The sequence below is a fragment of the Pseudorca crassidens genome, chromosome 13 (assembly GCF_039906515.1).
Source record: "Pseudorca crassidens isolate mPseCra1 chromosome 13, mPseCra1.hap1, whole genome shotgun sequence".
Lineage (NCBI taxonomy): Eukaryota > Metazoa > Chordata > Mammalia > Artiodactyla > Delphinidae > Pseudorca > Pseudorca crassidens.
In genome coordinates, this window is record NC_090308.1 from 18,005,877 (window position 1) to 18,031,330 (window position 25,454).

The 25,454-nt window shown below is 39.3% G+C and overlaps 1 long non-coding RNA gene across 2 annotated transcripts in view; it reads left to right on the forward strand.

Annotated features, from left to right (window-relative positions):
- The window catches only part of LOC137204462 (uncharacterized), a 33,838-nt gene extending 31,944 nt beyond the window's left edge, over nt 1-1,894 (forward strand). For both annotated transcript variants that reach the window (XR_010933636.1, XR_010933635.1), the window contains exon 3: nt 1,347-1,894. This is a non-coding gene — a long non-coding RNA (uncharacterized lncRNA). The remainder of the gene's footprint in view (nt 1-1,346) is intronic.
- Nucleotides 1,895-25,454: the final 23,560 nt, after the last annotated feature.

Genomic DNA, 25,454 nt, shown 5'->3' on the forward strand with positions numbered 1-25,454 from the left:
TATTTGAGAAGAACTGAGCATTTTGAAATAGTTATGAGAGGAAAACCAGTTAATGTTGTAAGTTATGCATCTCCAATTTTAATACACTTCTAGAAGCTTGTAGACACAGTTCAGGATAGAAAAGATATTTTAATCAATTGGCAATATTAGGTTTGGCTTCTGGCCCCTGGGTATCCAGTTGTACATTTGTAAATCACATCCCGCTTTGGGCATTGGTACTTCATTGTTAAATGGAGGGTGAGGTGGTGTGTGGAGTCTGTTGTTTCTAATGTGCCTTCCCATCTTATGTGAGTCAGTGCTTCTACACTTCTGCTTTTCTTGGCTCCTGGGTTGGGTTTCACATGAGCATAAGGCCACTGTCTAGCAGCACTTGATGAGATCAGAGTGGAAGGAGATGTTCTCAACCTTAATAAATTCAACCAGCATTATTTTTGAGAGTTCACCATTCTCTTCTCCTGCCTTGGGAAGAAAGGATTTGGTAGAATGAAAGAACATGGGCCTGACAATTTAAATTTATTTATAGGAGTACAGGAAATAAAAAACAAAGTTATGGAATCTTTAATGGGCAGTATATCTTGAATTTTCATTGGTGGGTAAATATGCTTGTGCCACAGAAAATGAATTTTGTGTCATCATTTACTATCACAAACATATGATTATTTCAGTAACATAGATAAGATGACATGTGACCTTCTGTTTTCTCTATTTCTAGACATTCAAAAAAATTGGGGGTACCCTTTAAAAAAATTAAAACCTCCAGAATGTGAAAACAGTCTTGGATGAAATAGCATGGTAACTTATATCTACCTCAAGCATCTGTCAATAAGTTTCATGCTTCAAAAACCTATAAAAGAGGAAAATAAAGTTCCTTTAATTTTTCTGCCTTTCAACTCTGGAACAGAATATCCCTGACTTTAAAATGGATCATCTCCAAAGAAGGGAAAAATGAAAAGATAGCTTAACATATTATTAACTGCTAGTATTTTTAGTGTTTTGAAAATTTGTTTATATATTCCTCTCATTGAAATATGCAGTTATGACATTTCCAAGAAGTGATGGCGTTTGGTGTTAAAGACAAAATAGTGGGAATTTATACCATAGCAGCCTGATTCTTGCACCTGTTCTGTCTGAGGAAGAAAGTTTTCTGAGGCCACTTGTGGAGTCAGTGGCTGTCTAATGTGACATAAACATGTAAACGTTTGTTACTCTTCAACAATACTATGATTAGTGATTAATAAGTAATAGCAAATAATTAGATAGCACTAACTTAGATTTTAAGTATCGTGTGTGTATGTGTGTGTATTCATGTAACTGTCATGATAACTGTCATTATCTTCATCTTACAGATGAGAAACTGAGCCAGGAAGAAATTACATCTGTTGCCCAAGGTTACGTGGCTGGTAAGTGAAAGATCCCAGGCAACCTGGCAACAGAGTTTATGTACTTAACTAGCAGACAACACTACCTCTCAACTTCAAATGTGTTGTCCTGCTGAGTAGCCATCCTGGGAGGCTGTACAATTCCATCTATGTTGGCATTACTGAAGACATTCCTGTACTTTCTTCAATGTGATTGATTGATGATAAATTAAAAGCCAATCTAAACAGAGCGAAATACCCCCAGCAGCTCAATCTGGCAGTATAAAAAGGAAGTGAGCTGTCCCTCTCACTAGATGCAGCCCATAGACATGCTTAGTTTGGCCTGTGGTTTGGGCCTGGACAGTGTTTTACATTTTAATTAGTTACCAAAATAAACACAATGAAATTTAAAAGCCTTATACACAAATGTGAATTTCTGCCCTCTCTCAGAAAATTGGATCCTCAACATTGGGCTTTTATCTCCAGTTTCTCGCAGTCCCATCATCTACATCCCCCAGAAACTGGGGCTCAGTGTCACTTACACTTGTCTCATCACTTCATTTGTGTATTTTACCTGCCTGTCCCCTGTAGACATTTGATTTTGTGACACTTGAAACAAAAACATTGTTTTCAAGGAGCAGTGGAAACAAAATAGTTATTGGAGCTTACAAAAGGAAATTTCAGAAAGGCGGCTTTTCGGTTAGAAGGGCATGTGTTCCTAGGAATTAAAGGATTAATACAGAGCATTATTCTGAGCAAAAGAATTTAGGGTCAGATTAAATCTTGGGACACATAATTCTGTCCCGTCCCTAATTTTCTATGTGCCCTCAAGCAAGTTCCTCAACTTTCATGTGGAATAGCATATTTTCCAAATTCTAGGTACTATTCACACAAGATGACAAAAAAATATTTTCATGCCATGATCAGTGTGTACTATTCCAGAGAAGATCAAAATGTTACCCAAATGAATAGCAGAAAGATTCCATAGCAATATCACAAATCCCTCTCTCTCCAAGGATGAAATCATTGATTCTTTAATAAACAGGATCTATCAAACAGTAACGACAAGAACAGACACTAATTTGGTAATGTCTGCTGGATAATAAATAAACAAATGTATTTAATGTGCTGCTGCTATTTTTATCACAATTAGAAATGTGTTCACCAAGAACTCTCCCACATAGCATTCTATAAGCAAATCTGCTTTGGACCTAGTCTTTAAAATGTTTGCCTTTATATGATACATACAAACTCCTTTATGCTTTGTTTTATCTGCACGGGCGGGATTTGTGCAGCCATACGCCCAGACCTCCTGTTATTTAGCTAGTAGTTCACCCATACATTCGTTCGAAAGATACTTACCAAGCGCCTACTACATTCCATGTTCTCAGCTTCATTATTGCAATTTACAGCCTAGACACGGTTCAAACAATGAGGGATATTCAGTTATTATGGAGATGGAGGATGCTTAATGGGTCCATTGTTCTATTTTGTGGTTTGAATGGGATTACTGAAATTACTGAAGAAATATTTCCTCACATTTGAGTTCCAAACTTAGTAGCAAAGTACCAAACATCTTGGATATATGTTGTCCTCTGTGTTTCTGAGTCAAGCTGGGAAAACTGTCTCCAAAGCAGCTTGGTATCTCTGCATCATCAGCTGGCTGGCATTGTGGGGATAGAGATAATGACAGTTTAATTTTTTTTTCATAAATGTATTTATTTATTTATTTATTTTTGGCTGCATTGGGTCTTCATTGCTGTGCACGGGCTTTCTCTAGTTGTGGTGAGCGGGGTCTACTCTTTGTTGCGGTGCGCGGGTTTCTCAATGAAGTGGCTTTTGTTGTTGCGGAGCACAGGCTCTAGGCACACGGGCTCAGTAGTTGTGGATCGTAGGCTCTAGAGCACAGGCTCGGTAGTTGTGGTGCACGGGCCCAGCCGCTCCGCAGCATGTGGAATCTTCTCGGACCAGGGCTCGAACCCATGTCCCCTGCATTGGCAGGCGGATTCTTAACCACTGCACCACCAGGGAAGTCCGACGGTTTAATCTTTATTATTCTTTCTGAAAAATTGCCAGTTTGTTTTTCCCGTCCTATCATTCCTTAAAATCTGTCTCAGAGCCTTTGGCATTCCGTTGCATTCTGTTTGGCAAATCCTTCAGCCCATGTTACACACTTTGTTTCCCTTTCTTCCAACTTGACTCTTACTTGGTCACATTAGAGAAATGTATTAGCGTCAAATATACCAAGGCTTCCTTCATAAAATATACAGATGATGTCACTAATAAGGTTTGAGAATGTCGTCAGTGATTTCATCTTAGTCCAGAAAGGTGTGTAATCTGTGATTCTGTTTAGATCTCTTAAAGTTCCAAAATTTCCATTCAGATAGAACCTTTCAACAATCATTTATAAGCCTGCTTCCTAATGTTAAACCACAGTTAACAGCATCCTGACTACTTGTGTACTGAACCACTGCAACAGGTTCCATTTGAGACCACAGCCAGAAGCCCATTAATGCCCTAATGAAAGCAATTTGTATCAACTAAGTCACAATGAAGACACAAGAGGGAAAAGGTTAACCCTGCCAAATGGGAGTCTTATTGAATTAAATGAAAACTGCAGTTCACTCTTTCCTCCGAATCCTGGGTGAAATTCAGAGACACAAGCTACATCGGCCTGAAGTATTTTTGGATTTTGTTTTCTTTTTGCTCTACCTCTTAGCACATGCTTATTTCAAAGCTCTTCTACTTTTATTTCACTGTCAAGAAGTTTTCTTTCTGATTTTGAATACAGCAGGATGGAATGATTGAAGGGTGTGTGTGTGTGTGTGTATGTGTGTGTGTGTGTGTGTGTGTGTGTGTGTGTGTGTATTGGACGACCGGGTGGAGTCCCAAAGAAAGGAAATCAAGAGAGATCTAAAGGTCTCTTTTCATCAACTGTTCAACCAAAGAACACATGTTCTATTGGGTACTTTCCAAACTGCCAGACTGTGCTATTCATCTAAAAGGTTCAGCTCCATCAAAGTCTATCTTGTTGGAATTCTTAGAATTGGAAATATATTTTTTGTAGGATTTATTTTCTTTTCCCTGAGAAAAAAGTGCAAAAAATGCCCAGGAGATTATTATCACCTTCAACATTCATGAGCATCATGGATAAGCATCTCATTCTAGGTCTTAGAAATATAAGAAAACAAAAGAGGGTAAAGTAGTCTCCCTTTTTTAAAAAAAAAAACAAATGCTACGAGCTTACAGTTAATTTGAGGAACAGGTCATGTGCGTGTAAGTATGCAGATAATTAAAGATATATTGGTAAGTGGTATAGACAATAATGATGTAGGAGAGAGTGAGAGGGGAAGCTGAAATGGAAAGTTCCATGGAGAAATATTAATGATTGAAATTTGCTCAGGGATAATGCTCCATGACCTAATATTAACCAGAAGATGATGACTATTAGAAAGAACTGTAGAAAAAACTTGAGGCAGAAACCTTTCCTCCCAGTTTGTCTACTACTGATCTATTTTCTTTACGCAGACTACCTGCATTTAGTCCTCATACCTAGTGCTCTTTGCATTGCCACAACTAATTCTTCTAGAACAAGGGTCAGTAAACTTTTCTCTGTAAAGAGTGTCAGATAGTAAATATTTTAGGCTTTGTAAGCCATGCAGTTTTTGTCACAACTACTCAGTTACAGAGTTGTAACATGAAAGCAGCCATAGACAATATGTAAGAATTGAATACTGTAATATTCCAATAAAACTTTATGAACACTAAAATTAGAAGTTCATATAATTTTTGTGCATCATGAAATAGTATTCATCTTTGGATTTTTTTTTTTACTTTGAAATCTTTACTTTAAAATTTTTTTATTTTTTTAACATCTTTATTGGAGTATAATTGTTCTACAATGGTGTGTTAGTTTCTGCTTTATAACAAAGTGAATCAGCCATACATATACATATATCCCCATACCTCCTCCCTCTTGCGTCTCCCTCCCACCCTCCCTGTCCCACCCCTCTAGGTGGTCACAAAGCACCGAGCTGATCTCCCTGTGCTATGCAGCTGCTTCCCACTAGCTATTGATTTTACATTTGGTAGTACATATATGTCCATGCCACTCTCTCACTTCATCCCAGCTTACACTTCCCCCTCCTTGTGTCCGCAACTCCATTCTCTACGTCTGCGTCTTTATTCCTGTCCTGCCCCTAGGTTCTTCAGAACCATTCTTTTTCTTTTAGATTCCATACATACGTGTTAGCATACGGTATTTGTTTTTCTCTTTCTGACTTACTTCACTCTGTATGACAGACTCTAGGTCCATTCACCTCACTCCAAATAACTCAATTTCGTTTCTTTTTATGGCTGAGTAATATTCCATTGTATATATGTGCCACATCTTCTTTATCCATTCATCCGATGATGGACACATAGGTTGTTTCCATCCCCGGACTATTGTAAATAGAGCTGCAATGAACATTTTGGTACATGACTCTTTTTGAATTATGGTTTTCTCAGGGTATATGCCCAGTAGTGGGATTGTTAGGTAGTTATATTTTTTGTTTTTTAAGGCACCTCCATACTGTTCTCCATAGTGGCTGTATCAATTTACATTTCCACCAACAGTGCAAGAGGGTTCCCTTTTCTCCACACCCTCTCCAGCATTCATTGTTTGTAGATATTTTGATGATGGCCATGTTGACTGGTATGAGGTGATACCTCACTGTAGTTTTCATTTGCATTTCTCTAATGATTAGTGATGTTGAGCATCCTTTCAGGTCTTTGTTGGCGATCTGTATAGCTTCTTTGGAGAAATGTTTATTTAGGTCTTCTGCCCATTTTTGTATTGGGTTGTTTGTTGTTTTGATATTGAGCTGCATGAGATGCTTGTAAATTTTGGAGATTAAGCCTTTGTCAGTTGCTTCATTTGCAAATATTTTCTCCCATTCTGAGGGTTGTCTTCTCGTCTTTTTTATGGTTTCCTTTCCTGTACAAAAGCCTTTAAGTTTCATTAGGTCCCATTTGTTTATTTTTGTTTTTATTTCCATTTCTCTAGGAGGTGGGTCAAAAAGGATCTTGCTGTGATTTATGTCACAGAGTGTTCTGCCTATGGTCTCCTCTAAGAGTTTTACAGTGTCTGGCCTTATTCAGGTCTTTAATCCACTTTGAGTTTATTTTTGTGTTTGGTGTTAGGGAGTGTTCTAATTTCATTCTTTTACATTTAACTGTCCAGTTTTCCCAGCACCACTTACTGAAGAGGCTGTTTTTTCTCCATTGTATATTCTTGCCTCCTTTATCAAAGATAAGGTGACCATATGTGCATGGGTTTATCTCTGGGCTTTCTATCCTGTTCCATTGATCTATATTTCTGTTTTTGTGCCAGTACCATACTGTCTTGATTACTGTAACTTTGTAGTATAGTCTGAAGTCAGGGAGCCTGATTCCTCCAGCTCTGTTTTTCTTTCTTAAGGTTGTTATGGCTATTCGGGGTCTTTTGTGTTTCCATACAAATTGTGAAATTTTTTGTTCTAGTTCTGTGAAAAATGCTATTGGTAGTGTGATAGGGATTGCACTGAACCTGTAGATTGCTTTGGGTAGTAGAGTCATTTTCACAATGTTGATTCTTCGATTCCAAGAACATGGTGTATCTCTCCATCTGTTTGTATCATCTTTAATTTCTTTCATCAGTGTCTTATAGTTTTCTGCATACAGGTCTTTTGTCTCCTTAGGTAGGTTTATTCTTAGGTATTTTATTCTTTTTGTTGCAATGGTAAATGGGAGTGTTTCCTTAATTTCTCTTTCAGATTTTTTATCATTAGTGTATAGGAATGCAAGAGATTTCTGTGCATTAATTTTGTATCCTGCTACTTTACCAAATTCACTGATTAGCTCTAGTAGTTTTCTCATATCATCTTTAGGATTCTCTATGTAGAGTATCATGTCATCTGCAAACAGTGACAGTTTTACTTCTGTTCTGATTTGTATTCCTTTTATTTCTGTTTCTTCTCTGATTGCTATGGCTAAAACTTCCAAAACTATGTTGAATAAGAGTGGTGAGAGTGGGCAACCTTTTCTTGTTCCTGATCTTAGAGGAAAAGGTCTCAGTTTTTTATCATTGAGAATGATGTTGGTTGTGGGTTTGTCATATATGGCCTTTATTATGTGGAGGTAAGTTCCCTCTGTGCCTACTTCCTGGAGGGTTTTTATCATAAATCGGTGTTGAATTCTGTCGAAACCTTTTTCTGCATCTACTGAGATGATCATATGGTTTTTCTCCTTCAATTTGTTAATATGGTGTATCACATTGATTGATTTGCATATATTGAAGAATCCTTGCATTCTTGGGATAAACCCCACTTGATCATGGTGTATGATCCTTTTAATGTGCTGTTGGATTCTGTTTGCTAGTATTTTGTTGAGGATTTTTGGATCTATGTTCATCAGTGATATTGGCCTATAGTTTTATTTTCCTTGCAGCATCTTTGTCTGGTTTTGGTATCAGTGTGATGGTGGCCTCGTAGAATGAGTTTGGGAGTGTTCATCACTCTGCCATATTTTGGAAGTGTTTGAGAAGGATAGGTGTTAGCTCTTCTGTAAATGATAGAATTTGCCTGTGAAGCCATCTGGTCCTGGGCTTTTGTTTGTTGGAAGATTTTTAATCACAGTCTCAATTTCAGTGCTTGTGATTGGTCTGTTTATATTTTCTATTTCTTCCTGTTTCAGTCTCAGAAGGTTGTGCTTTTCTAAGAGTTTGCCCATTTCTTTCAGGTTGTCCATTTTATTGGCATATAGTTGCTTGTAGTAATCTCTCATGATCCTTTGTATTTCTGCAGTGTCAGTTGTTACTACTCCCTTTTCATTTCTAATTGTATTGATTTGAGTCTTCTTTTTTTTCTTGATGAGTCTGGCTAATGGTTTATCAATTTTGTTTATCTTCTCAAAGAACCAGCTTTTAGTTTTATTGATCTTTGCTATTGTTTCCTTCATTTCTTTTTCATAATTTCTGATCTGATCTTTATGATTTCTTTCCTTCTGCTAACTTTGGGGTATTTTTGTTCTTCTTTCTCTAATTGCTTTAGGTGTAAGGTTAGGTTGTTTATTTGAGATGCTTTTTGTTTCTTGAGGTAGGATTGTATTGCTATAAACTTCCCTCTTAGAACTGCTTTTCCTGCATCCCATAGGTTTTAGATCATCGTGTTTTCATTGTCACTTGTTTCTAGGTATTTTTGATTTCCTTTTTGAGTTCTTCAGTGGTCTCTTGGTTATTTAGTAGTGTATTGTTTAGCCTCCATGTGTTTGTATTTTTTACAGATTTTTTACCTGTAATTGATATCTAGTCTCATAGTGTTGTGGTCGGAAAAGATACTTGATATGATTTCAGTTTTCGTAAATTTACCAAGCCTTCATTTGTGACCCAAGATATGATCTATCCTGAAGAATGTTCCATGAGCACTTGAGAAGAAAGTGTATTCCATTGTTTTTGGATGGAATGTCCTGTAAATATCAATTAAGTCCATCTTGTTTAATGTATCATTTAAAGCTTGTGTTTCCTTATTTATTTTCATTATGGATGATCTGTCCATTGGTGAAAGTGGGGTGTTAAAGTCCCCTACTATGATTGTGTTACTGTCGATTTCCCCTTTTATGGCTGTTAACTTTTGCCCTGTGTATTGAGGTGCTCCTATGTTGGGTGCATAAATATTTACAATTGTTATATCTTCTTCTTGGATCAACCCCTTGATCATTATGTAGTGTCCTTCTTTGTCTCTTGTAATAGCCTTTATTTTAAAGTCTATTTTTTCTGATATGAAAATTGCTACTCCAACTTTCTTTTGATTTCCATTTGCATGGAATATCTTTTTCCATCCCCTCACTTTCAGTCTGTATGTGTCCCTAGGTCTGAAGTGGGTCTCTTGTAGACAGCATATATATGGGTCTTGTTTTTGTATCCATTCAGCCCGTCTGTGTCTTTGGTTGGAGCATTTAATCCATTTACATTTAAGGTAATTATCGATATGTATGTGCCTATTACCATTTTCTTAATTGTTTTGGGTTTGTTATTGTAGGTCTTTTCCTTCTCTTGTGTTTCCTGCCTAGAGAAGTTCCTTTAGCATTTGTTGTAAAGCTGGTTTGATGGTGCTGAATTCTCTTAACTTTTACTTGTCTGTAAAGGTTTTCATTTCTCTGTTGACTATGAATGAGATCCGTGCTGGATAGAGTAATCTTGGTTGTAGATTTTTCTCTTTGATCACTTTAAATATGTCCTGCCACTCCCTTCTGGCTTGCAGAGTTTCTACTGAAAGATTGGCTGTTAATCTTATGGGGATTCCCTTGTATGTTATTTGTTGTTTTTCCCTGCTGCTTTTAATATTTTTTCTTTGTATTTAGTTTTTGATAGTTGGATTAATATTTCTTGCCATGTTTCTCTTTTGATTTATCCTGTATGGGACTCTCCTGTAGTTAATTGATGATTTCCTTTTTCCATATTAGGGAAGTTTTAAAGCATAATCTCTTCAAATAATTTTTCAGTCCCTTTCTTTTTCTCTTCTTCTTCTGGGACCCCTATAATTTGAATGTTGGTGCGTTTAATATTGTCCCAGTGCTCTCTGAGACTGTCCTCAATTCTTTTCATTGTTTTTTCTTTATCCTGCTCTGTGGTAGTTATTTCCACTATTTTATCTTCTAGATCACTTATGTGTTCTTCTGCCTCATTTATTCTGCTATTGATTCCTTCTAGAGAATTGTTAATTTAATTTATTATGTTGTTCATCATTGTTTGTTTGCTCTTTTGTTCTTCTAGGTCCTTGTTAAAAGTTTCTTGTATTTCTCCATTCTATTTCCATGATTTTGGATAGTCTTTACTATCATTATTCTGAATTCTTTTTCCGGTAGACTGCCTATTTCCGCTTCATTTGTTTGGTCTGGTGTGTTTTTACCTTGCTCCTTCATCTGCTGTGTGTTTCTCTGTCTTCTTATTTTGTTTCACTTACTGTGTTTGGGGTCTCCTTTTCACAGGCTGCAGGTTTGTATTTCCCATTGTTTTTGGAGCCTGCCCCCAGTGGCTACGGTTGGTTCAGTGGGGTGTGTAGGTTTCCTTGTACAGGGTAGTGGTGCTTGTGTTCTGGTGGTTGAGGCTGGATCTTTTCTTTCTGGTGGGCAGGACCACATCCGTTCGTGTGTTTTGGGATCTGTGACATTATTATGATATTAGGCAGTGTCTCTGCTAATGGGTGGGGTTGTGTTTCTGTCTTTCTACTTGTTTGGAATAGGGTGCCCACACTGTATTGCTGGTTGTTGAGTGGAGCTGGATCTTAGCGTTGAGATGGAGATCTCTGGGAGAGCTTTCGCCGTTTTATATTACATGGAGCCAGGAGATCTCTGGTGGACCAATGTCCTTAACTCAGCTCTCCTACCTCAGAGGCACAGACCTCACACCCGGCCGGAGCACGAAGAACCTGTCGGCCACATGGCTCAGAAGAAAAGGGAGGAAAAAGAAAGAAAGAAAATAGATAAATAAATAAAATTATTAAATTAAAAAAAGTATTAAAAATAAAAAATATTAAAAAGTAATAAAAATAATAAAGAAAGAAAGAAGAGAGCAACCAAACCAAAAAACAAATCTGCCAATGATATCAAGTGCTAAAAACTATGCTAAAAAAAAAAACAAGAAAAAAGCGGACACAGAGAATCCTAGGACAGATGGTAAAAGCAAAGCTATACAGACAAACACACAGAGAAGCATACACATACACAATCACAGAAGGTGAAAAAGGAAAAAAGTATCTATATATAAAAAGTAAAAATATATATATCTATATATAAAGAGAAAAAAAAGGAAGAGAGCAACCAAATCAATAGACAAAGCTACCAATGATAATAGACTCTAAATACTAAACTAAGATAAATATAAAACCAGAAAAACATTAGGTGCAGAAAGCAAACCCCAAGTCTACAGTAGCTCCGAAAGTCCACCGCCTTGACTTTGGGATGATTCGTTGTCTATTCAGGTATTCCACAGGTGCAGTGTACATCAAGTTGATTGTGGAGATTTAATCTGCTGCTCCTGAGGCTGCTGGGAGAGATTGCCCTTCTTTTCTTTGTTCGCACAGCTCCTGGGGCTCAGCTTTGGATTTCGACCCGCCTCTGCGTGTAGGTCGCCTGAGGGCATCTGTTCTTCAACTAGACAGGATGAGATTAAAGGAGCAGCTGATTCGGGGGCTCTGGCTCACTCAGGCTGGGGGGAGGGAGGGGTACGGATGCGGGGTGAGCTTGTGGCTGCAGAGGCCGGCATGACGTTGCACCAGCCTGAGGCGCGCCGTGCGGCGCCGTGCGTTCTCCTGGGGAAGTTGTCCCTGGATCGCGGGACCCTGGCAGTGGTAGGCTGCACAGGCTCCCAGGTGGGGCAGTGTGGATAGTGACCTGTGCTTACACACAGGCTTCTTGGTGGCTGCAGCAGCAGCCTTAGCGTCTCATGCCCATCTCTGGGGTCCGCGCTGATAGTCACGGCTCACGCCCATCTCTGGAGCTCATTTAGGCGGTGCTCTGAATCCCCTCTCCTTGCGCACCCGAAACAATGGTCTCTTGACTCTTCGGCAGGTCCAGACTTTTTCCGGACTCCCTCCCGGCCAGCCGTGGTGCACTAACTTCTTCAGGCTGTGCTCACGCCGCCAGGCCTCTCCCTGCGATCCAACTGAAGCCCGAGCCTCAGCTCCCAGCCCATGCCCGCCCCGGCGAGTGAGCAGACAAGCCTCTCGGGCTGGTGAGTGCCGGTCAGCACCGATACTCTGCGTGGGAATCTCTCTGCTTTGCCCTCCGCACCCCTGTGGCTGCGTTCTCCTCCGTGGCTTCGAAGCTCCCCCCTCCGCCACCCTCGTCTCCGCCCGCGAAGGGGCTTCCTAGTGTGTGTAAACCTTTCCTCCTTCACAGCTCCCTCCCACTGGTGCAGGTCCCGTCCCTATTCTTTTGTCTCTGTTTATTCTTTTTTCTTTTGCCCTACCCAGGTATGTGGGGAGTTTCTTGCCTTTGGGGAGGTCTGAGGTCTTCTGCCAGCGTTCAGTAGGTGTTCTGTAGGAGTTGTTCCACGTGTAGATGTATTTCTGATGTATTTGTGGGGAGGAAGGTGATCTCCAATTCTTACTGCTCTGCCATCTTGAAGGTGTCCCCCATCTTTGGAGCTTTTTAATCTACTTACAAAATATAAAGCATTCTTAGCTCGTGGGCTGTAGGAAAATGGGTGGTGAAGCAGATTTGGCCCATGCACCATAGATTACTGACTTCTACATTAGAAGACTTCAGCATTTCCCAACCTTTACCCTTACTATAGCTGTATTCACTTTCCTCATCTGTCTCATAGAAACTAGGTCCAGTTGCTATATACAATTTAGGTGACTTATAATCTTCAAAGTATAAAGCTGAAATTAATGTAATAATTTCTTTGATAGTAAATAATTGACGTAATTTCAGATCAAAGGAAGTCTACTGGACATGTTAAGCATCAGAAACTGCCGTCTAGGGAAAAGTCAAGTAAGTAGAACATAAGATGGATGAGTCAGAATCTGTGTTACTAATAGTGAAGCCTGATCCCACTGCCTCTCTTGGGCAGGAGACCAGAGAATTCCTCTTTGTAGAAGAGATCAGCCAAAAGAAAAGACTCAATGATACAGATATTTGTTGATTTCACAATGAAATTTCTTCAATGGTCCATATTATTTTGAAATATGGAGGCAAATACTAGGAGTAACTCTAAGTAAGGAAAGTGGTTGCCTGAGGAGAGCAGGACTTGGGGATGGAAAGGGATGAAATAGAAAACATACTGATTTTATTTTAAGCCTTGTAATAAAATTTGACTTTTTTTAAAAATAATATCTTTATTGGAGTATAATTGCTTTACAATGTTGTTAGTTTCTGCTGTATAACAAAGTGAATCAGCTCTACATATACACATATCCCCATATCCCCTCCCTCTTGGGTCTCCCTCCCACCCTCCCTATCCCACCCGTCTAGGTTGTCACAAAGCACCGAGCTGATCTCCCTGTGCTATGCGGCTGCTTCCCACTAGCTATCTATTTTACATTTGATAGTGTATATATGTCCATGCCACTCTCTCACTTTGTCCCAGCTTACCCTTCCCTCTCCCTGTGTCTTCAAGTCCATTCTCTACGTCTGCGTCTTTATTCTTGTCCTGCCCCTAGTTTCATCAGAACCATTAAAATTTGACTTTTAAATTCCTACATCTACATTTTTCTTAAATATAATTTAATTAAAAAGAAAAAAAGAAAACAGAGCCCTTTGGTGACTCTCAATGCCTATAGAATGAACCCAAACTATTGGGCATGTCACACAAGATACTCTATAACTTGGGCATAGCCCACATTTATGGCTATACCACAGTCACTCCACAGCATGTACCAGGAAAAGAACTATTCTATCCAAGCTGCTTTTATATCCCCATGTTCTTGGTCCTGTTTTTTTTCTTTTGAATGTCCTTTCCTTGCTCTCTGACTGGTGAGCTACTTATCTTTCAGATAACGCCAGCTTAAATGTTGCCTCCTCTTTGTACCTTTCACAGTCCCCATAGGAATCGTTAACTGGTTCACTATCTATGTATTCTTAGCACTTTTGACATGTTCATACCATAGCACTTAGCACAGAGGATTATTTATTTATTGGACTGTCATGCTACTTAGACTGTAAGTATCTCAAGGCAAGGATCAGGTCTGATTCATCTTTTTTTTTTTTTTGCGGTACACGGGCCTCTCACTGCTGTGGCCTCTCGCATTGAGGAGCACAGGCTCCGGACGCGCAGGCTCAGCAGCCATGGCTTAAGGGCCCAGCCGCTCTGCGGCATGTGGGATCTTCCCGGACCGGGGCACGAACCCGTGTCCCCTGCATCAGCAGGTGGACTCTCCACCACTGTGCCACCAGGGAAGCCCCTGATTCATCTTTATATCACCGCTTCCTAGCACATAGTAGGTGCTCAGGTAATAGTAATTGACTTAAAGATCAAATTTGCCTATAGTCAGACACTTAATGAAAGAAGAAGCTACATGATTAGTGACTCTTATTTTTAAGTGTTTAAATAGTTGGTAACTAAGAGACTGATAGAAGGAAGGGCAGGAGATTCTTTTGCAGGAAATATGACAAATTTGGTTTTATTTTTCCTGAGTTGTGGATTGACAGTAAGTTATCTAGTAAATATATCATATCAGAAGTTAGAGAAACCAGTTCAATTTCAAAAAAGAAACTAAGATTAAAAATATATATTATGCTGTCATTATCATATTAAACCATCTGTGAATCCAAGAGATTTGACGAGATTTCTGAGGTAGACAATTGTTTTAAACAGTAATTCTCAACTCCAGATGTGCAATAGAATCACCTGGAGAGCTTGTGAAAATGCACATTCCTCTGGCCCCTCAGAAGGTCTGGGGTGGGGCCCAGGAAACTGCATTTTTACAGGTGCCTTCTGATGATTCTGAGGGAGAACCTCACATCTACAACCTGAGAAATTCCTGGGAAAATGGAAGAAGAAAAAGTTGAAGAAATGACTTTGGGAGTGAGTTGGAAGACTGGAGGAAGATTTGTACCCAGTGAAGGGGAGAGGAAGAGATGGCTGCAATTTGGAAATGGCTTTGCTACTATTTGCGGAGAACAGAAAATACTGGAATTAGAATTTACCAGTTACTTTATCTGTCTTCAGAATTATTTCTTCTGATTCATGGTTTGAATTTTAAAATAACTTCATGTCACAGACCTTGTAAACAGTTTACTATAGGGACTAAGAAGATATCTGGGAACTCATGTCAATTTTCAACCTATGATGAGTTAGAATTCTACTGCTCTAAGTGTCATGCTGTTTTCTTCCACTTACCAAATGCTTTTGCAATAATAAAATCAATTATATATTCAGATTTAACATCTTTTTGTTAAGTAAATTATGTAAAAAGTCTTTATAGGTATGAGCATTGTTTTTCACTATATAAAACACCTGGTGATGACTCATCCTTATGTGCAGAACTCAAGGAATCTATCATTCACTGCATAAATTACTGTTGAAAAGTTTGCTTTTATTTCTAACTGTGGAAATGAATAAAGCCTTGTGAATATATTTTTTAAGCAGTCTAAATTCCATTTTTTACTAGAGCCACAGCTAGTTCTATAAAGGACACAAGTCCAACTGAGATTTTAATGATAAAATAATAAATAGTTATTTGTTAAATTATTTACTTAATTCAGTAAATTAAAAATAAATAAATATTAACCAAACATATGTTAGAGTTAAATTTGCCAACTGCTTCATTACAATAAATGATATTAAGCATGAAATCTATCACTGCCTGCTACATGTGGAAATAAACAAAGAGTAACCAAATGAGAACAAGCAAAGGTTATTTATTCTGAGCTTGTTGTAGGAAAAGAGTCAGCCACTATTACTTGTGTTTGGCAGAGACGCAAAGACAGGCAGAGGAGCCAGAAAGCTTTACACAAAATAAAAGGAAAGGCTTCAGGTGTGCTGTGATTGAAGGCTGTTGGTATAGGAAAGCTGTACGTGGGCTAAGTAGAAGTGGGAAATCCTGTGTGATTGGTTAGGGGTGCGTATACGCCCCCTAATTGGCCCTAAGTTGGAAGCCAGGACAAAAGTTAGGGAAGCTGTCAGTTATTAATCAAGTCCTGGCCATGTGGGCTAACTGTTTTAGGGATTATTGTTTAACTTCCTGGGTCAGTTGCTAGTTCCTACAAGTCTGACTTACAGTTAGCAGGCTGGCTTTCTGGGCTAGTTACTCTAGTTAATAGTTTGATTTCCTGAGCTGGTTGCTATAGATTGTGTGACGGAGTTCCATTTACATGGTCTGGCCATTGTACATTCAATCTGATGTACATAATGATATCTATGATTTTTTAGGGCAAAATCAGAGGTAAAGTTGGATAGATCTTCAAGCCTTATTCTTAAGCAACAAAACATGCTGAAGAGCTATACAAGTTATTATTTATATTACATGAAAAGAAAAGAAGAAGAACCTATGTAAACAAAACTATAGATGTTTAGTAAACATATAATGTTTAGCTAATATTAGACGTGAATGTACATATTTATCAAAAGTCCTGGAATGTTATTAAAAAATCATGTAATGGAAATCCCAAGAGAATCACTGAGATACTGGAGGAATTCCTACAGTTTATTCCTAGACCCAAGGGGTGGTGGTAGAGGGGTAGAGGGAGTAGCTCTCTGTGGAGATGTCCACATACATGTGAGGAACAGCCTTTGCATGTGGGCGGGACCCTGATGTGGGAAGAGAATGGGTATGGGTCATTCTTCCTTGAACTATGTATTCTAGGGAGGAATTCTAAGATGGAATTCAAATTTTTATTTATAAATTCTAAATGCACCTTCTAGATATCAATGAAGGTATACTGTCAAGAAAGATAAAATATATTTTATTTGATAGTTTATTAGCTTGGTTTATAATTTAAAAATATTCCAACCTTTGGTATGTAGGCCTCCATTCGTTCCTCAAATGTTCGGAGCAGGCCTGATAGTGTCTTTCCTGTCCTAGAGCCTGGGGGAAGACTGAACTTTTTTTTTTTTTTTTGCGGTACGTGGGCTTCTCACTGTTGTGGCCTCTCCCGTTGCGGAGCACAGGCTCCGGACGCGCAGGCTCAGTGGCCATGGCTCACGGGCCCAGCCGCTCCGTGGCATGTGGGATCTTCCCGGACCGGGGCAGGAACCCGTATCGCCTGCATGGGCAGGAGGACTCTCAACCACTGCGCTACCAGGGAAGCCCGAAGACTGAACTTTGAAGGGTCAAAGAAAGGTGCTCTACAGGTAGATCACCCAGGTGGAACCTGTTTTTCCCTCTCTCTGTTCCAAACCACCTGTCTATACAGAGTAGTGTATCTGTCTATAGAAAGACCAGTTAGAGTGCTAGATTAAAAATAACTGCTTCCCAGCCACATAGCACAGGGAGATCAGCTCGGTGCTTTGTGACCACCTAGAGGGGTGGGATAGGGAGGGTGGGAGGGAGATGCAAGAGGGAGGAGATATGGGGATATATGTATATGTGTAGCTGATTCAATTTGTTTTAAAGCAGAAAATAACACACCATTGTAAAGCAATTATACTCCAATAAAGGTGTTAAAAAAAACACCTGCTTCCTAATATCTCATTTCTGAGTATACAGGAAACATATTACATGAATCTGTATCTAATAAGGAAGACAAATTGCCCCACAAGTTATATTTCCTTGAATACTGCAAAATTATTCCATTCACATGTTTGTTGTTGTTAAAAAAAGCAAACCACAAAAATGGAATGGAAATCTCTTAAACGGTAGGAGAAAGGAAATTTCACTCTCCAATTTTGTTTCTTTTTTTGTTATTAGAAACAATTTCAAGCTTACTAAAAAGTTGCAAGTACCACACAAAGAACTTTTTTCTTCCCTGAAATATTTGAGCGTGAATTGCCCAAATGATGCTTTATTAATCCTGAGTACTTTAGTGTATGTTTCCTACAAATAAGGGCATTGTGTTATGTAACCAAAATGTAACCATCAAAACCAGGAAGTTAACATCACTACCCTCTTATGTTGAAGCCCCATTCAGGCTGTGCCAATTATCTCAATAAAGAACATATAAGACCAGGTGAGCTCTGACCACTGTCAATCTTGCTGGCCTCAATCTCCCATCATCCCCACAGGCTGCTGCTACCCAGCCATTTTCAGTACCTCAGGTGCATGGAGCTCTTTTGTATTGGAAGCCTTTTGCATACACTCCTTTCTCTGCCTAGAACATTCCTCCTCCAGTGCTTCACCTGCTAAAACCTTCTCTTCTTCCAGGCAGAACTAGTTACTCCCTCAGACAGATTTTCCTTAACTTCCCTAACCTAAGTTAACCCTTTCCCTCAACCTCTTAAGCTTTTTTTGTAAAACCTGTGCTTCTCTTTCATTGGACTCCTCAGGTGTGTAGCTGTGTTTTTGTTTGTGAGATTATTATGAAATGTCTAATTTTCCTTCAATTTCTAAGTTCTGTGAAGGCAAGGATCATAATAATTTTGTTCATCAGCATATCCGGAGGGCCTAACATAGTGTCTGGAACATAGTAGACGCTCAGTAAAAATTTATTCAATGAAAAAAAAATATTCTGTTCAAAGTTTATACAAATCAATGTAAAATTTTCATCAAATTTTCAATAAACAAATCACAGAAATGAGAATTTTAGAAGTTTTGGATTTCTAAAGAGAGAAAGATGAGTGGATGTGTTGGAAAAACAAAGACCATTTTATTTATTGTGATCTATATTAAAGGCAATGATTCCATCAGACAAAAAGTGTGCATATATTTTTCCTTATAAATGTATCTTTTATACATTAGAGGTATGGCTATGTATCATGTTATTACTCTTTATTTCAAAGTAATTTAAGGTCAGACATAGAAAGTGGATTCTGGTAAGATACACTTAGCAGAGTTTTGCTCAAATGTTTTATTATAGTCAAAATTATTTGAAAAGCACATTTAATATATTACAGACATTTTACTGTAAAACTGATCCTTATAAAAGTTATATGGAATATTTTATAATGTGGTATATATTATAAATAAACACTATAAACTGTATTGAGAAAAATACAAATAAGCCCTACAGCATTTTTTAAAAAAACCAAACCTGAGTTTAAAATTTTGACTGTTCTTTCTATAAAAATTGATGAATACATTTAATAAAAAGATACAGTATTATTCTAATATTTGTCTTGCTAAAAATGTCTTTTTTATGTATTATGAGTCTTAAAATTTCTAGTGGCATTTCACTAACTCCATACATTTAACCTAGAAACTACAAATACTCTGAATCACAGCAAATGGGAAGAGAATTTGATTTATTCAACTCTTAAGGAGAAAATAGAAGTGCTGTTTCATTCTTATAATTTTCATGGTCACTGGGTTTACAATTAGAGGCTCTTCTCTGGTATAAAGATATATCTAGATGTATGTAGAATTTGTACTTAAAATATCTAATAATCGTATGAAGACATGTAAATTATAAAACCCGGAAGAAGCTTCAAGATGGCGGAAGAGTAAGACGCAGAGATCACCTTCCTCTCCACAAATACATCAGAAATACAATTACATGTGGAACAACTCCTACAGAACACCTACTGAACGCTGGCAGAAGACCTCAGGCTTCCCAAAAGGCAAGAAACTCCCCACGTACCCAGGTAGGGCAAAAGAAAAAACAGAAACAAAAGAATAGGGACGGGACCTGCACCAGTGGGAGGGAGCTGGGAAGGAGGAAAGGCTTCCACACACTAGGAAGCCCCTTCGTGGGCGGGGAGACTGCGGGTGGCGGAGGGGGGAAGCTTGGGAGCCGCGGAGGGCAGCACAGCCACAGGGGTGCGGAGGGCAAAGCGGAGAGATTCCCGCACAGAGAATCGGTCCTGACCGGCACTCACCAGCCCTAGAGGCTTGTCTGCTCACCCGCCGGGGCGGGCGGGGCTGCGAGCTGAGGCCCGGGCTTCGGAGTGCAGGGAGAGGCCTGGCGGCGTGAACACAGCCTGCAGGGGGTTAGTGCGCCACGGCTAGCCGGGAGGGAGTCCGGGAAAAAGTCTGGAGCTGCCGAAGAGGCAGGAGACTTTTTCTTAACTCCTTGTGTCCTGGTGCGCGCGGAGAGGGGATTAAGAGCGCTGCTTAAAGGAGCTCCAGAGACCGGCGTGAGCCGCGGCTAAAAGCGCGGACCCCAGAGACGGGCCTGAGACGCTAAGGCTGCTGCTGCCGCCACCAAGAAGCCTGTGTGCGAACACAGGTCACTGTCCACACCCCCCTTCCGGGGAGCCTGTGCAGGCCGCCACTGCCAGGGTCCCGGGACCCAGGGACAACTTCCCCAGGAGAACGCACGGCGCGCCTCAGGCTGGTGCAACGTCACGCCGGCCTCTGCCGCCGCAGGCCCGCCCCGTACTCCGTGCCCCTCCCTCCCCCCCGGCCGTAGTGGGCCAGAGCCCCCGAATCAGCGGCTCCTTTAACCCCATCCTGTCTGAGTGAAGAACAGACGCCCTCAGGCGACCTACAGACAGAGGCAGGTCCAAATCCAAAACTAAACCCCAGGAGCTGTGCAAACAAAGAAGAGAAACAGAAATCTCTCCCAGCAGCCTCAGGAACAGCGGATTAAATCTCCACAATCAACTTGGTTTACCTGCATCTGTGGAATACATGAATAGACAACGAATCATCCCAAATTGAGGAGGTGGACTTCGGGAGGAAAGATATCTATCTATCTATCTATATATTTCCCTTTTTCTCTTTGTGTGAGTGTCTATGTGTATGCTGCTGTGTGTGATTTTGTCTGTATAGCTTTGCTTTTACCATTTGTCCTAGGGTTCTGTCTGTACGTTTTTTTTTTTTTCTACTTTAAGAATTTTTTTTCTTAATTTTTATTTTAATAACGTTATATTATTTTACTTTATTTTATCTTCTTTCCTTCCTCCCTCCCTCCCTCCTTTTTCTTTTTCTTTCTTTCTTCCCTCCCTCCCTCCCTTCCTTCCTTCCTTTCTTCCTTCCTTCCTTTTCTCCCTTTTATTCTGAACTGTGTGGATGTAAGGCTCTTGGTGCTCCAGCCAGGCATCCGGGCTGTGCCTCAGAGGTGGGAGAGCCAAGTTCAGGACACTGGTCCACAAGAGACCTTCCAGCTCCACGTAATATCAAATGGCGAGAATCTCGCATAGATCCCCATATCAACACCAAGATCCGGCTTCACTCAACGACCAGCAAGCTACAGTGCTGGACACCCTATGCCAAACAACTAGCAAGACAGGAACACAACCTCATCCATTAGCAGAGAGCCTGCCTATAATCATAATAAGGACACAGGCACCCCAAAACACACCACCAGACGTGGACATGCCCACCAGAAAGACAAGATCCAGCCTCATCCACCAGAACACAGGCACCAGTCCCCTCCACCAGGAAGCCTACACAACCCACTGAACCAACATTAGCCACTGGGGACAGACACCAAAAACAACGGGAACTACGAACCTGCAAGCTGTGAAAAGGAGACCCCCAAACACAGTAAGTTAAGCAAAATAAGAAGACAGAAAAACACACAGCAGATGAAGGAGCAAGATAAAAACCCACCAGACCTAACAAATGAAGAGGAAATAGGCAGTCTACCTGAAAAAGAATTCAAAATAATGAATGTAAAGATGATCCAAAATCTTGGAAATAGAATAGAGAAAATACAAGAAACATTTAACAAGGACCTAGAATAACTAAAGAGCAAACAAACAGTGATGAACAACACAATAAATGAAATGAAAAACACTCTAGAAGGGATCAATAGCAGAATAACTGAGGCAGAAGAACGTATAAGTGACCTGGAAGATAAAATAGTGGAAATAACTACTGCAGAGCAGAATAAAGAAAAAAGAATGAAAAGAACAGAGGACAGTCTCAGAGACCTCTGGGACAACATTAAATGCACCAACATTCGAATTATAGGGGTCCCAGAAGAAGAATAGAAAAAGAAAGGGACTGTGAAAATATTTGAAGAGATTATAGTTGAAAACTTCCCTAATATGGGAAAGGAAATAGTTAATCAAGTCCAGGAAGCACAGAGAGTCCCATACAGGATAAATCAAAGGAGAAACACGCCAAGACACATATTAATCACACTATCAAAAATTAAATACAAAGAGAAAATATTAAAAGCAGCAAGAGAAAAACAACAAACAAGGGAATCCCCATAAAGTTAACAGCTGATCTTTCAGCAGAAACTCTGCAAGCCAGAAGGGACTGGCAGGACATATTTAAAGTGATGAAGGGGCTTCCCTTGTGGCACAGTGGTTGAGAGTCCGCCTGCCGATGCAGGGGACATGGGTTCATGCCCCGGTCTGGGAGGATCCCACATGCCATGGAGCGGCTGGGCCCGTGAGCCATGGCTGCTGAGCCTGCGTGTCCGGAGCCTGAGCTCCGCAATGGGAGAGGCCACAGCAGTGAGAGGCCCGCGTACCACAAAAAAAAAAAAAAAAAAAAAATTGCTTGATACTGAGGTTTCCAGGTTAGGTTGACATGGGGTGAAATAAACAGCATGAGTAGGTGCAGGGGCTAGGGACAAAGAGTCATGAGAAGATAAAGTCTTACAAATTCAAATATGCTGAGAAGGGTTTTAAGCCACTGCTGGCCATGTAGTAGGTGGGATCATTGTCTTTGGTCCCAGGAATTTCTCTTTGGAATGGACGTGTTTATAATTTTTTTTTTTTTTTACCATTTAAAAATATTTACTTCAAGCTTTATTTCTTTTTTATTTTCAAAGCTGACATTATACTCTAGTTACAATTTTATTCTTTCTTTTTAACATTCTGCCATAATAATTTCTCATGTCATTGAAATACTCTATCCAAGATTAAACATCTTATTAGTGCTTCATAATTTACTTAATATTTTCCTATTTTTGCACAAGATTGTTTCCAGTATTTTTCCAACATAAATTACTCTTATGCATTATTCAAAGTTCACACTATTCCTCTATTATATACCCCTAGAAGTAAAATTACCATGACAAAGTATCTAAACATTCTTTTTTTTTGGAGTTCTTACCATCACATTTATTTTATTTTTTTTTAAACATCTTTATTGGAGTATAATTGCTTTACAATGGTGTGTTAGTTTCTGCTTTATAACAAAGTGAATCAGCTATACATATACATATGTTCCCATATCTCTTCCCTCTTGCGTGTCCCTCCCTCCCACCCTCCCTGTCCCACCCCTCTAGGTGGTCACAAAGCACAGAGCTGATCTCCCTGTGCTATGTGGCTGCTTCCCACTAGCTATCTATTTTACATTTGGTAGTGTATATATGTCCATGCCACTCTCTCACTTCGTCCTAGCTTAAAACACTTTTTTTTAAACTTTTTATTTTATATTGGAGTATAACCAATTAACAACGTTGTGATAGTTTCAGGTGCACAGCAAAGCGACTCAACTACACATATATATGTATCCATTCTCCCCCCAGACTCCCCTTCCATCCAGGCTGCCACATAACATTGAACAGAGTTCCCTGTGCTATACGGTAGGTCCTTGTTGGTTATCCTTTTAAAATATAGCAGTGTGTACGTGTCCATCCCAAACTCCCTAACTATCCTTTCCCTCCACCCTTACGCCCCCATAACCATAAATTCATTCTCTAAGTCTGTGAGTCTGTTTCTGTTTTGTAAATACATTCATTTGTATCATTTCTTTTTAGATTCCGCATATAAGTGATATCATACGATATTTCTCTTTCTCTGTCTGACTTCACTCAGTATGACAATTCTAGGTCCATCCATGTTGCTGCAAATGGCATTATTTCATTCTTTTTTATGGCTGAGTAATATTCCATTGTGTATATAAACATTCTTAAAAGTCTTCAAGTACGTTGGAATAGACATATTTATCTTTGATTTTCCTCCTCTACTTACTCATTCTCTCTCACACCCACCTTGTATTACTGTCTCTCAGACCCACCATCTTTGATCTTTTTATCTTAGTTGTTTTTTGTACTCTTTTCTTCTTGCACCGGCATATTCAAAGCTTGGAAAAGTCTTCCTCTGGGTGGTTTGTGTCCATACCTGTCTGGACAAAGGCTTCTAACTTCTCCAGGTTCTGACTGTAACATGATAACCTTGTTTCCTTCCTGGCCTCACGACATAGAGCACATCCACTTAAACAAATTAAAAACAGAGAAACAATGTTTCTAGACCGTGTGTCTATATTTTCATTTTAATACAGATTTGTCATTTGTGTCTACCACATCCCCTAAATTTATAATGATGTTTAAGTTGAAAATTCTTCTTGGTTTCTAATACTTTGTAGGGAGATGGGAAGAAAGTTAAAGAATTTGCAGTGTCATTGGATGAACCAGACCCACAATCAGTATAGATTCTTAGCCTCAATTTTACATTTTGCCTAGAGAAAAGAAATTTAAGGATTTATTTTTCATTGCTTATGTTGAAGAGTTTGAGATTAATTAGAAAGTGTCTCATATAAAAACTATTAGAATATAAAATAACTCACTTTGAAAAATGGTTGCATGTTTAATTTATTCTTCCTTGGTGATTGTTCCCCCTGCAAATCGTGTTGTAAGAGCAGTTCTATACAGGGTGGTCTGGGGTAAGAGCCTATTGTGCAGGGCTCAGGTTACTTCATATCCTTTTCAAAAAGCTGCAGTCTGTCTTATTAGAATGCTTTCTAACCACTGTGAACAGTGACTTTCTCTATGTAACCTTTTAAGGAGACTTACAGTTACTTGGAAATTTGCTGTAAGGGAATTGCTGGTGTGAATTACCTGTATAGAAAACACTATTGGCTTCTAGAAAAGAAAGGAAAAGCATAGCAAAGAAGAAAACTTACCACAGTCCATATTCAGATCTAGCTATTTTCTCTGGCTGTTTCTATTTTACCAGATCATGTAAAACAAATATTTACTGAGTGGTTACTATGATCAGACACTGTGCTGGAAGCTGGAAATAAATAAGACAAGTAGCCTCCTTATGATAAAATCACAGGATTCGTATTTATATTTGCCTGGTGTCTGAGTGCGACCAGCTCAGCATTTAAGTTTTTAAAACTGCATTTTCATTGCTCTACATGCCAGCTACCAGTAATCAAATGACTCGTAACAAGATGTGACTTGGTGGAGTATTTATACATTTTCTTGGCCAGCCTGCAAAGAACATATGAAAGAAAAGAAATCTTCTTTTAGAAAACTCATCTACTTTGTACTACCTGAATGAACTGATCTTCGATATTTAGATCAAAAAAAAAAAAAAGTTTTTAACCCTTTTTTATTTTGTGAAAATATGGTACATAAGTAGTACTGAGAATATAAGCATCACAGTAAAAAAAAAAAAATAGCAATGTAGAATAAAGGGTGTTATATGGTGGTTTTCTGCTAATAAATGTAAGGGTTACTGTTTGAGATAAAAGGAAATAATGATTAGATGTAAGGCTTAGGTGGTTATGCTATGCTGCAGGAACAAAGTCCTAGACATTTGGGTAAGAATCTTATTCTCTTGTGAGTGCCTTCAGTACTGTGAAAGCCTGGGGTATGAACTAAGCTCTGTGCACAGGAGAAAATGGG